Source organism: Ursus americanus, chromosome 22, assembly GCF_024610735.1.
Source record: "Ursus americanus isolate L20-20 chromosome 22, mUrsAme1.1.p, whole genome shotgun sequence".
Lineage (NCBI taxonomy): Eukaryota > Metazoa > Chordata > Mammalia > Carnivora > Ursidae > Ursus > Ursus americanus.
Genome location: NC_142148.1, coordinates 39,252,845 through 39,265,877, shown reverse-complemented (window position 1 = coordinate 39,265,877; position 13,033 = coordinate 39,252,845). Strand labels below are relative to the sequence as shown.

Below are 13,033 nucleotides of genomic sequence, written 5' to 3'. Positions count from 1 at the left end.
AAAGCTAAGCAGAGAGTTTTAGAAGGAACTAGGAGATTCTAGAAATGGTAGATCTATGAATTAACATTGGTATCAATTTTTTTCTCTAAAGATATTTGAAAAATCAGTAAAGAAGAAAGGTTGGATGGTTCATTTGGTAAGTGACCTAAACAAATAGGGAAATTCACTTCTATAAATAAATGTAGCAACATGCCACATACTTCTCTCCATATCCCCATCCACTCCTGTGTCTGAGTGAATGGATGACTTGTCTTGCAAGACAAGAACGGCCAGTAGGAATAAACCAAGCACCAAGTAGCTATGGGGAGTGCCTGTATCCCCAGTGAGTATCAGTTGATGGGTAGCAAAAGTCCCTTATCAAATGACTAAAATAAAAAAAAGAATATTCAATTTTTCTTGAGAGAAAACAGATTTTCTCAAGTGGAGGGTAAGAACAAGGTGATTAATAGCAGGGCAAGTTTGGCATAAAATGTCCAGTAAATTTAACATGTTCTTAAATGTATTTTTTAAAGTGGAGTTTGCTTTTTACAGCAGTTTTAGATGAATTTTTAAAATTAGTGACTCTCTCTGCTGTCCTTTCCTGAAATAAGCTCAATCAAAGGATTCACACAGTCTAAGCCAGGCATGGCAAATATTTGGATCTTTCAGACGAGTCCCTCCTGCTCTGGCAGACATCACTACCTGGTAACTGTACTCTTTCACTCTGAACCTGTGCTTGGACTCAGAACCCTTTTTAACAAAACTCATTAGCAGTCATTCCTCTCCACTGGCATTGACAACATGAAATACAGCATACTGGCTGCCCTTGGGTGTGCCAAAGATTCCTGACCCATGAGTCATGAGCTCCTAGGGGACAGTGGGGTTATTTCTAGAGTTTTGGGGGGGAAAAGAGTTTTATAAATCCACAAGTGTATCAAGATTTGCCATTGGCATGAACAGTGTTGCTTCATACATGGATAGGTTACTACTTTAAAAATGTAGGCATTCTTTGCAATTAATAAGATACAAAAAAAACCTGTAAAACATTACAGAATCCATAGTTGTCAATTTATTATAGAATAGCGATCTGTGACCTTTATTCTGACATTACAAAAAATCCTTTTATTGGATCAGTTCGGGAACCACCGCTCTTGCTTGTACTTGCCATGGACCATAAGATCATTGTGAGAAAGCTGCCCAAAGAGGCAATTGTGGCACCCTTAAGGCAGACATCAGTCTCTCTTACACAAAAACAGAATTGTGACACAAATGTATTACAAAAACCAACTCTATTCAGTCGGTACATATTGTTCTCCTTTTTACCAAACTCAAGGTTAAATAAAAGTCAAGCGGCTTTCAAACCAACAAATACACCAAAACATCAGTGGAACCAAAATACCTCTTGTGTATTTAAAATGGCAGAACTGTCCTATCTATTTGCTTCTTTATCCAAATATCATAGTAACATCACTTTCTTTTCCTATCTTATAAATTTTCTTCTGAGAATTACAGGCGTGGGGTCATGACATGTCTTGAAAAGTAAGCATGCTATACAGATGTAAGGGGTTTTCATCACTTCTGATTACAGATTATTTGTGATTACCTTACAGTAAAAACATCATTTTGAAATATATTCCTTTGGTGCAATTAATGTTTGGTGGTCTCTACTTAGAAAAGATCAAACACAATGAAAACTTGCATTATTATTAGATATCCCAAAGGCGGTCATAAAATATCTGTGAATGTGTACACTGTCTATACGAAAGTCATACCTTCACATTTCACAAGCATTCTCTCCAATAAGTTTCCAAGAGTAAATTTTCACTTCACCTAGATGGTTTCTAGGGGGAAACTCTTTGGAATAGATCCAAAATTGGCAAGAAGGAAACTCCATCTGGAAACTACATTTCATATAGCTTTTACAGACATATCATTTTCACCTAGCATGATCCCAACATAATTTGAGTGGTGTCTGTGATTTTGATTTGTTCATAGAGTAAAAGAATAAAAATGCCACCGGTTGTGAGTATACTTAATAAAAGATGTAAATAAGTCAATCTGGTTCTGCTACTAAAAAAAATCTTATTTTTATACAGCAAGTTGACTCAAAGAGGTCTATAGCTTGGGTGCTTTTACATAGAAAAGGCTTCATTTATGGCTTTAATGCATAAACAAAACATATAGCAATTCAGAAAAAAATCCTAAGGTTGCTGTTTGAAGCTACCAACTTTCAAGATGGTTTGTTATGCAGCAATAGTAACTAGAAAGTTCATTTGATTCTATAGCCATTAACTGAGGGCCAACTGGGTGGAAACGCTGGGCTATATACAGTGGGGGGGTTTGCAAAACTAATAATAAAAATAAGCGGTATTTCATTTAAGCTTTAAATGAAATTTCTTTATCTTATACAAATTATACAATTTGTATAAGATAGGTATTGTTATCCTTCCATTAAAATAAAACAACAGGCCACAGGGGGGTTAATTAAACCACAATAGTCCAGCAAGTATGGACAATACTGTAAGTCTAAGGACTTCTATGTCCTGGAACAATGCTCTTTGATGGTGTTGTGTCTTGTCTTCCTGGAGGGAAGAGTCCAGTAGAGAAGAAAAAAATGTAACACATAACCCTATTATTAAGTAGAACATAACGAACGTGTTAAGGAAAATACAAAATTAATTTTTTAAAAGACTGTATTTATTTATTTGAGAGAGAGTGAGCAAGAGAGAGAGCATGAGCAGGGGGAGGGGCAGAGGGAGAGGGAGAAGCAGACTCCCTGCTGAGCAGGACTCAACTCCTGTCCTGAGCCAAAGGCAGACCCTTAAGCTACCGAGCCACCCAGGTGCCCCTACAAACAAAATTTATTGACACATAGAGCAGGGAGAACTTATTTCTGGCTGGAGTAGAAAGAGACAACTTCAATCAAATAGGTAGACAATGATATCTGATTACATCCTCTAAAGTAAATCCATCATGTAGGGAGAACACCTTTGGCACCTTTTAGCAAGAATCTAATGCAAAAACACATTATGGACAAAGTTAAAGGGAGGCTACCTGTAGTGAAGAAGACTGAGGTTTTCTTACTCATCACGTCTGCCTCTACCCTCATCCCCCCATCACATTTAGAGGGTTTGCTCTGGGACACACAGAGCTCATTTTAAAAATCATGGATCTGATGGAAAAGATCACCAATCATATGCAAATTTCAGAAAGTCCATGGCAATTTGAGAGAAATGCAAATTCACTCTTTTGAGTGCTGTGTCAGGATCGAGCCAGGCAAACAAAATACTCGTTATTTTAACCAAAACTGCAACAGAGGGATGGGTTAAACGGGTTTTGGAGGACCTAAAGGTAACATATGCGCTGCAAGCAGGAAGTAGCTACCACTCAAAGGGCTAGTGGACAAAGGCAAGAGGTTTTGGTTATTGGAACTTGGAAGCTTGGCAGAGAGCCCCCTGCAGAGCAGACATCTAGTCTTGAGGAACAGCCCTACTCATTTGGTGCTGCAGACTCAGGACCCTGCAAGGGGCAAACCCAGAGAAGGGTCTGAAGGGTGGCAGGACTGACCACCCCGAATATGCTGCTTTGCCATAAGGATTATCCTGAGTGAAGGGCACTTCAACAAACAGCAGGTGCAAAAAGGGCATTCTACTCTCCCCTTTTCCTCCCGAAAATGGGAGGAAAAGATTGCCATGATAAAGACGCTTCCCTGTACCAGAAGAAAAGAAGCACATGTCAACAAGGAGTCAAAGCTGAGAGAATTCTGCAGGAACCCACTCGTTAAAAGAATTTGTATCTTCCTTCAGTCTTTTTTAGTTACTTTTCCACAGCTGCTTCTCTTTTTTCAACCTAATATAAAAGTACTTAGGTTTCGCCACTATCTGGGTCTTCATTTCCATATGAGGGCTCTTGTGTCATGTAGAACTTCACATAAATTCATATGCTTTTTTTCTCCTGTTGATCTGTCTTACAGCAGTGTACTTCTCAGGCCCAGCTGAAAAGCCCTGGACGGAAGAGGTAAGATCTTGCCTCCTGCACAGGGTGCTGCCTGCTGGTGCTGCTATTTCCCAGGAGAAACCATAGGCCCAGTTCCAATGTGTCAAGGGACAGGGAGGGTGGGTGGGCTGAGTGCCACAGGCAGGGTGAATGGTGCGGCTGGTGATACCAACAGGAACAAGAAGCAGATAGGAAGAAGCACAGACACTGAAAAGCAATGTGCCACCCTGCACCCCCCTCCCACGCCTTACTGCCTTGCTCACACATCCCTGCCAAAGTGGTATGCCCTCGCAATGGAGACCAAAGAAGCATCCACCCAAAGGAGCCATTCTACTGGAGAAGCAAAATTGAAAACAGCCCATCCAGTCAGATGTGGTTCTAGACTCTCTAATACCAGTGCAGCTGGCCTAGAAAGAGACAACTTTCTATGAAGGCATTTAGAGCACAGCACCCTTAGAACTTAAAAGTATGAATTCCATTTCCAATATTGCCCACTTCCTATGATCAAGTCTGTCCATGCACAAGGACAACGATGCCACACTGCCTCTGGCTGACAGCAAACATTAGATACCATCACGTGGCAACATCTTTTATAAGACGCAGTAATGTCAAAGATGTGAAAATGTGAAAAAAATGTATTTTATATTTTATATGTATATTTATATACTTATTTATATATGCAATATATCTTCACAACCAGATAGCCCTCCTTAATGGCAGGGTCCATGACATGTTTATATTGTTTTCTCTTTGATCTAACAGCTTGGTATGTAGATTCACAGCCAGTGTGTGGAATTAAATTAAATTTAGTAAGACACTGTTATTAAAGGAGAGATACAATACAAAGTGAATCATCCAGGAAGAGGTCATGCACATTCCGCTCTAATATTTGCATAGCTTTCAACGGCATTGTCTCCTTCTGATTTTGAGGTAAATGCAGTAGAAACTGTCAACCCTATTTTAAATTTGAGGAAACTGGGGCTCAGAAGCAGTAAAATGATGTTCCCAGGAACACATGACCAGTAAACTGTAGGGTCAGTCAGCCCTGGAAAGTGGTGAATGTGTGCTGTGGCCACAAGGGTGGTAACACACCAAACACTTGGGAGTGGCCAAACCAGAACTAGGGAATTAATCAAGTCAAGAAATAGCTTGCCTCCTCTCTCTGTTCCTCTCCTCTCTCCCTCTAGAACAGTCAAACATCTTGTACTATTAAGACCCTGAAAATCATTAAAGAGGAACCAAAAGAGTAAAAAGAAAATGCCCCAGGTGGCTAAGTTTGATAAAATGGGTATTGCTTTGTTTTGCTTCTTTGATTTACAGAAATAAAGGATAAGTCAAATACTCAGAAAGGGAAGTGTTTCTTTTCTGTATATGGGCTTGAATGAGACCTCCATGTTCAATTTAAGAAGGAGGAAATGCATGCATTTCAGGAAAACGTCCTTAAAATTCTTCTTCACAGAATTTGTTTTTATCAAGATTGAAAATTAAATAATTCTAAGATCAATAAGGGGGAAATATTTATTAGTCTTCAATTTTGCTCCTCTATAAAACTGATGATTATGGTTTTGTATGTAAATTTCACAATCTCCTCTATGCTTTTGTGTTTCTTTGTTTTTAATTTGGAAAAATAGATCATGGACATTCTTCCATGTCAATATACACAGATATGACTCATTGTTTTATTTTTTTCATAAAAAAGTATTATGTATACTTCATAACTTATGCAATCATTTTATTACCCATAGGAATTCAGACTTTAACCACTACTAACAAAGTTGCAATAATAATCCTTATACACATATTCTTAAATATTGATATTTCTACTTCCAGAAGAAAGAGTCCCCAAAGCGGGATTACTGATTTAAAGGGATATGCAAATTTTAAATTTTAGAAGCTAGTGTTTAATTACTTTCCCCAAAAAAGGCGGTCAAAATTCACATTCTCACCTCTGTAATATAATACTGTTAATTTTTCCACATCTTTGCAAGCACTGGTTATTATTAATCTTTTTGTTTTCCTCTTTCTTTTCTTTTCTTTTCTTTTCTTTTCTTTTCTTTTCTTTTCTTTCTTTCTTTCTTTCTTTTTTTTGGCCAATCAAGTGCATGGAAAATAAAATTACACTATTTTGATTTTTGTTTTCCTGATAACTGGAGATCCTTCCATATGTCTACTGGTCATCCATATTTCCTTTATTATCACTTTTCTATTTATGTCCTTTGTCCATTTTTCTGTAGAATTGCTTATATTTTTTTCTGAGAGTTTTTTACATTCTAGAATGTTAACCCTCTAGTTGTCAAGTATGTTGTTTTTTTTCCCATTTGCCATATTTTAGTCAATTCTAATATCCATCCAAAATCTTCCCATTCACACGATTATACAAGTATTACCCTAAAATTTATTCCAATATTTTTCAAATGTAGGTTTTTAATCCACATGTACTTAATTTTTCTGCTTTAATATGAGATAGACTTATTTCTCATATCAACATAGTTCATTAAATAATTATTTGTGGAACATCTGAACTCACATTGTTTCCAACTATACATTAAGTGCATTTATGAACTCCCTACTCAGTGAGGGGAACTTTTTGATGCATTGAGACTGCTTTATAACATTAATTAAAGGAAGCCATGAAATAAGAGGATGTTGTTTCTGGTAAACTGCTCTCAGCAATTTTGAATTTGTTTTAGAAGGTGCACAAAAACCTTAGAAGATGGAGTCTTTAATTTTAGAATTATGAAATATACAGTAGGTTTTCAATAATGAAAGAAGTAAAACAAATAAATAATGACAACAAATGCTTCCCTAATGGACATAATGGATCTTCATAATGGAAAGAATAAATTGAATATCAGACATTTGCCAAAATATTTTTGTTTTGCTTTTATTTGAACACTGTAGGAAGACAACTTTACAACTAGAAAAATAATATAATAGACACATAAAGATTCTTTGGATAATAGTTTTGTGTCATTTGGGATTATTTAGGCTGCAAGTGATAAATAAGGTAACTCAAACTTGCAAGGTTTTCTATTGATTTACATAACTAAAAATTTCGAGAGTTGCCTCACTTCGGGAATGGCTCAACCCAGGGATCTTTATGTTATTACCTGAAAGTAGGCCCTTTTCATCTCTGGGATTTTCTTTCATCCATGTTGGCATCACTCTTGAGTTCAAATTGTATTATAATGACTGCGAGCAACTACAAGTCTACACTCTCACAGGTTCGATTTCAGCGGAAATGATAGTGGTAACTCTTTCCGGTACCTCCCCAAAACTTACCACTCTACAGGGATCAGTGATCATGTGCCCACGGCTGAATCAACTTCTGCAGCCAGAAGAGTAGAATCAATCTATTTACCAGAATTCTGCCATCTACCCTTCCTAGATTAGTCAGTATGGCCTGTCCTAGGTTACAAACTACACCCATGTGGCTGGAGATGGAAACCAAAAAGAACACTTTGGACTGAGGGTGGGGGTGTGGCCTCAAAAAATTAAGAAAAAAAAAAAAAGAAAGAAAGAAAGAAAAGAAAGAGAAAAATATGGTGTACTGCTCTGTCTTATTTGAAGAAATAAAAAGAAATGCTGAAAAACTGAAACAAAAATTTCTACCATAAGGATCATCTTTGTATCACTGTCTATAAGCTTCCAGGAAAGGGAAACTATACAGAAAATGATTAAGTCACTAGGTGAGAGATTATACTCTATTTCCCATTCCCCTTGCCCAGCTTATTACACAGTTGTTAAAACTTGACAGGCAGCTATAATCCTTGCCAGTTTAGAGAATCAAGACTGAGAAGTGTCTTGGACAATTATTAAATAATGATCAGAATGGAGAGCATTTAGCTTCACTGCAAGATCAAGGAAACTTCTATAAAAGGATGGGGGGGGGGCTGCCATTAATATGGCAGGTGTTAAGAAGCTGCTTCAGATGTTGAATATGCAGCACAGAGCTTCTAACCTCCTTCTTCTGCTCTAAATGTCTTCACCTTGGATAATTACGTCCTTCCTGCAAATGAGCATCCATAATAACTCCATGCTCTAATGGGGTGAGTGGGAAGGGGGGATGCACAGTAGATAAAAATGACTTTGGACAGATAGCAGTGATAATGTATAGATAGTAATGAAAAAGAAATTACAGATAAGAGATTTTATTCTCTCTCTACAAATTTTCATCAATGGAAGAAAAGGCTAGTTTCCCAGCTCTAAATCTTAGCAATGGTTTTGAAATATTGTACCCTCAAGATATGTTTATCCCTTGATCTCATCAAACCTACAAATTGCCTTCTGATACTATTCTATCCTCTATGCTTCTGATCAAGTAGGCTCTGGGCAGCTCTGAGAACCTCCGAGAATGTCTGTATTTGGTTCACTAGTGGAAGTTCCACTTGCCCTTCAAGATGAGGGCAAGCAACCTTGGACCTCTGGCAAAGGATCTAGGACTCCTCAATGTTTACTCAGGATGCATCACTGAGGGGCTGAAAGTGAAAGGCCAGGAGCAGGTGATGGAGCAATTCTCTGCACTGGACCGAAGCCAATCTCCTTCAACCTGGCGCAGATCTGCCAAGCTCCTTGTACACAATGAGGAAGGGACTCGGGAAATATTTGTGGAACTCTGAAAGAACTAAATGAATATTATCAATATCAATCTTCTAACAGCACGCAGTGGACACCTATTCAATAAATGGCACAATCACTTTTAACATCTCATCCCCTTTATCTCTCCCAAACAATCTTATAATGTTTATAATCTTACTGTTGTTCTCTGAGTCAATGCTAAACAAGCCTATAAGAATATTGGTGTTCACTGGGTACATTTCAATTCTAAACCCATGTTTTTATCCCCAATGATGATTTTTTGGTTTATACTGCAGTAGCTCCATGAAAACAAAGTTAACTTCCTTGGGAAATCCAAACATCTTCCCGAGTTTGACCATAAAAATGAGGCTCTGATGTAATTATTACTCAGGACCTTCTATGAAAAAAAAGGCAGAATATATTTCCTTTTTATGAGTTAGTTTCTGTATGATTTGTCTGAATGCTGTGGTCATCCTTGGTCTGCAAGGAAATGGTTTCTGAAAACACGTGGATTCTCTATTACCCAAACTGTCTTTGGAAATGCTCAGAATGGTTGAAACCAAGCCCTGTATGGCAGGTTTCAGCACTTATAGACCAAATTTCCTTTTATTGGTGGAAATAATTGGAAAATGTAACTTGAGAATTGAGGGTTTAGAAAACAGAACTAAATAATGCCTGCCATTTATTATGGAAGGGTCTTTGTGAATCAGATGTGGCATTAAGCACTTCGATATATTTTTTCATTTAATGAAGAGCAGGTCTATTAGGTTATATTCTATTATCTCCATTTTACAGAGGAGGAGAAGCCACAGCTTATAGAGATCAAATAATTAGAGCAAGAAAGAGATAGGATGTGAATCCTGGTCGAAGCAACTTCAAAGGCCTGAATTGTCACAGGACACCAGACACCTCTTAGGACCTGAAACTTATTTAAACTTCAACTAAAGCATGTCTTAAAGTGGCCAAATAATGCAGAGCATTAGCCATAAGACACAGTGATCAATTAAGAGATTTCTGCAACAAAGACAGAGAAGTTTGTCAACAAATTTTCCACCAACATTAGAAAAGTTGAATCATATTCTGGCTTGTGGTCATCATAGTTATGAGAGTAATGCTCAGATAAAACTGCATTTCAAAGAAGTGAATGGGACTGCTAATTCTCCTAACAGGCAAAACCAGTTGCTTTATATTTCAATCTAATATTTTAGTTAATCCATATTTTTGGGCCCAATTACAGGAAACAAATTTGTAACACTGCAAGATTATACCCAACTGTACAAGTAGGTATCAGAAAGAATATGGAGATGATGGTCAGTTTGGTATGTTGAGTTGGACAGCAAAAAGTTTTATGGACTTTCCATATCTATCATTGCATAGTTTATATTTCTTAAAATAGAAATGTCTTAGATGCAGAATAGTTGGGCCAGAAATCCTTGTCAAATTCTAAATCCTCTAATAAAATCAAAAGTAACAGAAAAATTAATTCGAGCACTAGAATTTCAGACTATATACAGTAAGTACAAGACAACCATAATTATTTTAATTAATCCTTACATCCAACCCAAAGAATGTCCAAAAGTCAGATTTTTTTTTAAGAAAAGGAATAATGAATTCCATTCTCCTTCCACAGTTTCAGTCTTTGCAGGTGTTAGCTTATCTGCTCAAGGCCAAGACAAAATGAAGTGGTATGATGTCAGTTGCACACTATAAAAACTGAGAGCTAAAAATAAAACTATAAAGTCTATAGTAGGCAAGAAAATTTCACTTCTACCAGCCCAGTAGATCTCAGCCCTGGATGCACATTAAAATCCCCCAAGAGGGGCGCCTGGGTGGCACAGCGGTTAAGCGACTGCCTTCAGCTCAGGGCGTGGTCCCGGCATTGTGGGATCGAGCCCCACATCAGGCTCCTCCGCTATGAGCCTGCTTCTTCCTCTCCCACTCCCCCTGCTTGTGTTCCCTCTCTCACTGGCTGTCTCTATCTCTGTCAAATAAATAAATAAAATCTTTAAAAAAATAATAATAATAACATAAAATCCCCCAAGAAACTGAACAAATCCTGATGCCCAGGTTACATCCAAGACCAATTACATCAGAATTTCTAGGAGCAGGATGGAGGCATTGGTATTTTTTAAAGCTTGCTGGGTGATTCCAAAAGGCAGCCAAGGTTGCTGTACTAGGGAACATGGGGAAAGGAAAGACCAATATCAGACATTCCTCTGGCGCTGCTTCTAGGCTTCATGCAAGTTAACTAAAGTTGGCAGTAAGAATCTGTAGCCTTGACCAAAGACTCAGTTCAGGTCCACTTGAGTTTACCTACCAATGCAAAAAAATCATAACCCTGCCCTCAGGGAGTTTGTTCTCAGTTGCAGGATGTGATTTGTAACCACAAATAACTGATTGTGATGGAATTCAATGAGAGCAGTCAAACTTGTGTCCTCAAACAGCAAACCACAATGGGAAGACAAAAGAAAGACATATTCCTGGAGGTGATGGTAAGCGGAAGAGATACCCCAAAGCACTTCCATGGAAGAGATAATGTCTAGGGAAAGGTACTCCCTAGGGCAGGAAGCATGTAAGCAAAGACCCAGAAGTACAGAAACAGGAGACACATTTTAGGAAGAGCTGGAACATGGGTAATGTAAGGAGAGTTGGATCATACAGTTCAAGAAGATTGTTTTCCATTTCAGATGCCCAAAGACTTCTGTGATTCCCAGTATCTGCTTCTAGGATTCTAGTTGTCCCAGAAATTACTGTCAGACACCACAATTATCACTTATACACATAGTTCCCCAAAAGGGGATGGTTAAAAGCACATTTTTGTAGAGATACCCTGCTGCAAGCAACCTGATGAGGTCAACAGAACTATTCCTCAGGCTTGTCTAGGTCTTTATTAAGATCATAAAAGAGAGATTTCACAAAGCAGAAAGCTCATTTTTAGTTTATGGATTTATGAAAGGAGCCGGTTAGACTGGTGAAAATGTCAATCAATTCTTGTCTTAAAAAGTGAGCTGAAATGAGAGGACAGTCAGCCTCTAGAAGGTTGTAACCCACGTAGGAAAACCGAGCAGGGAGGTTACAGTACAGTGAAAAACTGATAATGAAAGCAAATCTGCAGTGAAAGCTTAAGTAATTAATTCTTCTTCCAAATATGCATCAAATTTCACAATTATAATTTCATAGGCTGCGTCTATGAAAAGATTTTGACAGGCCTGACAGTTACTTGCTCAAAGCCATATGATATTTCATAAGCAGAATTCTTAAATATAAAGTCATCAGTATTTTGTATAAGGATTGCTTTGTACATTTTATGGTAAGTGCAGTCACCCAAGGGTATGTACATAAATCACACATCTGAAGGGCCCTGATGGTTTCATTTATCACTTGTTGAATGTTCTGGGTCGCTTAGATGTTAGAGATACTTTCATTCCTGCCCCTGATTACCTATACCTAATAAAACAGTGACAACTCATTAATCAGTCTCCAAAATCAGTGGACAAGCTGCCACCAACTGGAATCTCCATTAAATCTATGACAGAGCCGTGGGACCAATATGGACACTCATTATCTACACCACAGCTGACATTGCTAGTTTGAAAGGAGAGGTTCTATTAAATGGGTCCACTGTTGACTGGTGAAATAGTTCTCTACTGCCAGGAAGCCCAGGGTCTCAGAAAATGCACAAGAGGAAAGCCTCTACACAACATAAGGGTGCAATTCTTGCCATTGGCTAAGCAAATGCCATCTGAGGTTGGGATGCTGGGGTCCAGCCAGTCACCATTTTGACACTGGGAGTCTCTGCATGAGCTTGAGCCAGGTGCTTAGCTGTTCTGAGTTTCCTCATCAATGAGAATAACAGAGATTATGCCACGGATTGTTTTGGGCATTAAATGGATTATTACACATAAAGCAACTGACACAGTAGCAGGCAGAAGGCACAAGCTAAGTGCCAATAACTACCTACCACCACTGTTATTAATATTTCCTCTCCATGACAGGTCACTTACACAGCTGAAAGCATTTCTTTGAAGGAAGTTGGCCTGGCATGGTGGGCTGCTTCTCACAGAATTGCAAAAGGAAATGTTAAGACTATTTGTGATAAATACACATGTATGTGTGTGTGTGTGTGTGTGTGTGTGTATCTGTACTCGTATTTATATATGCAAATATACTTAATACGTATATAAATACACAAAATCATATCTGATGGCTAAATAAGACTTAAAAAGAGAGACAAGATATTCATATCAACCCATCATTCTTCCTAACCTGAAACATCTAGAAAAATATGGCAGCCCTGTGACTAACAGTTGCATAATGAATGTGTGTGTGCACATGCATGGGCACATATGTGTTGAAGGAGGAGGAGACAGTATTTGTTAAGGAGAGAGCATAGGGAAAAGACAGTGTTAAAGCAGGATGCTTACAACCTACAACTAAGAATGCTTTAAAAACTATTAACCTAATAATGCTGTGTTCTTAT

General features: G+C 38.0%; 1 protein-coding gene across 2 annotated transcripts in view; it reads right to left on the bottom strand.

Moving 5' to 3' along the window:
* Window positions 1–13,033, bottom strand: part of MACROD2 (mono-ADP ribosylhydrolase 2) — a 1,878,458-nt gene that overhangs the window by 529,797 nt on the left and 1,335,628 nt on the right. The window lies entirely within an intron of this gene.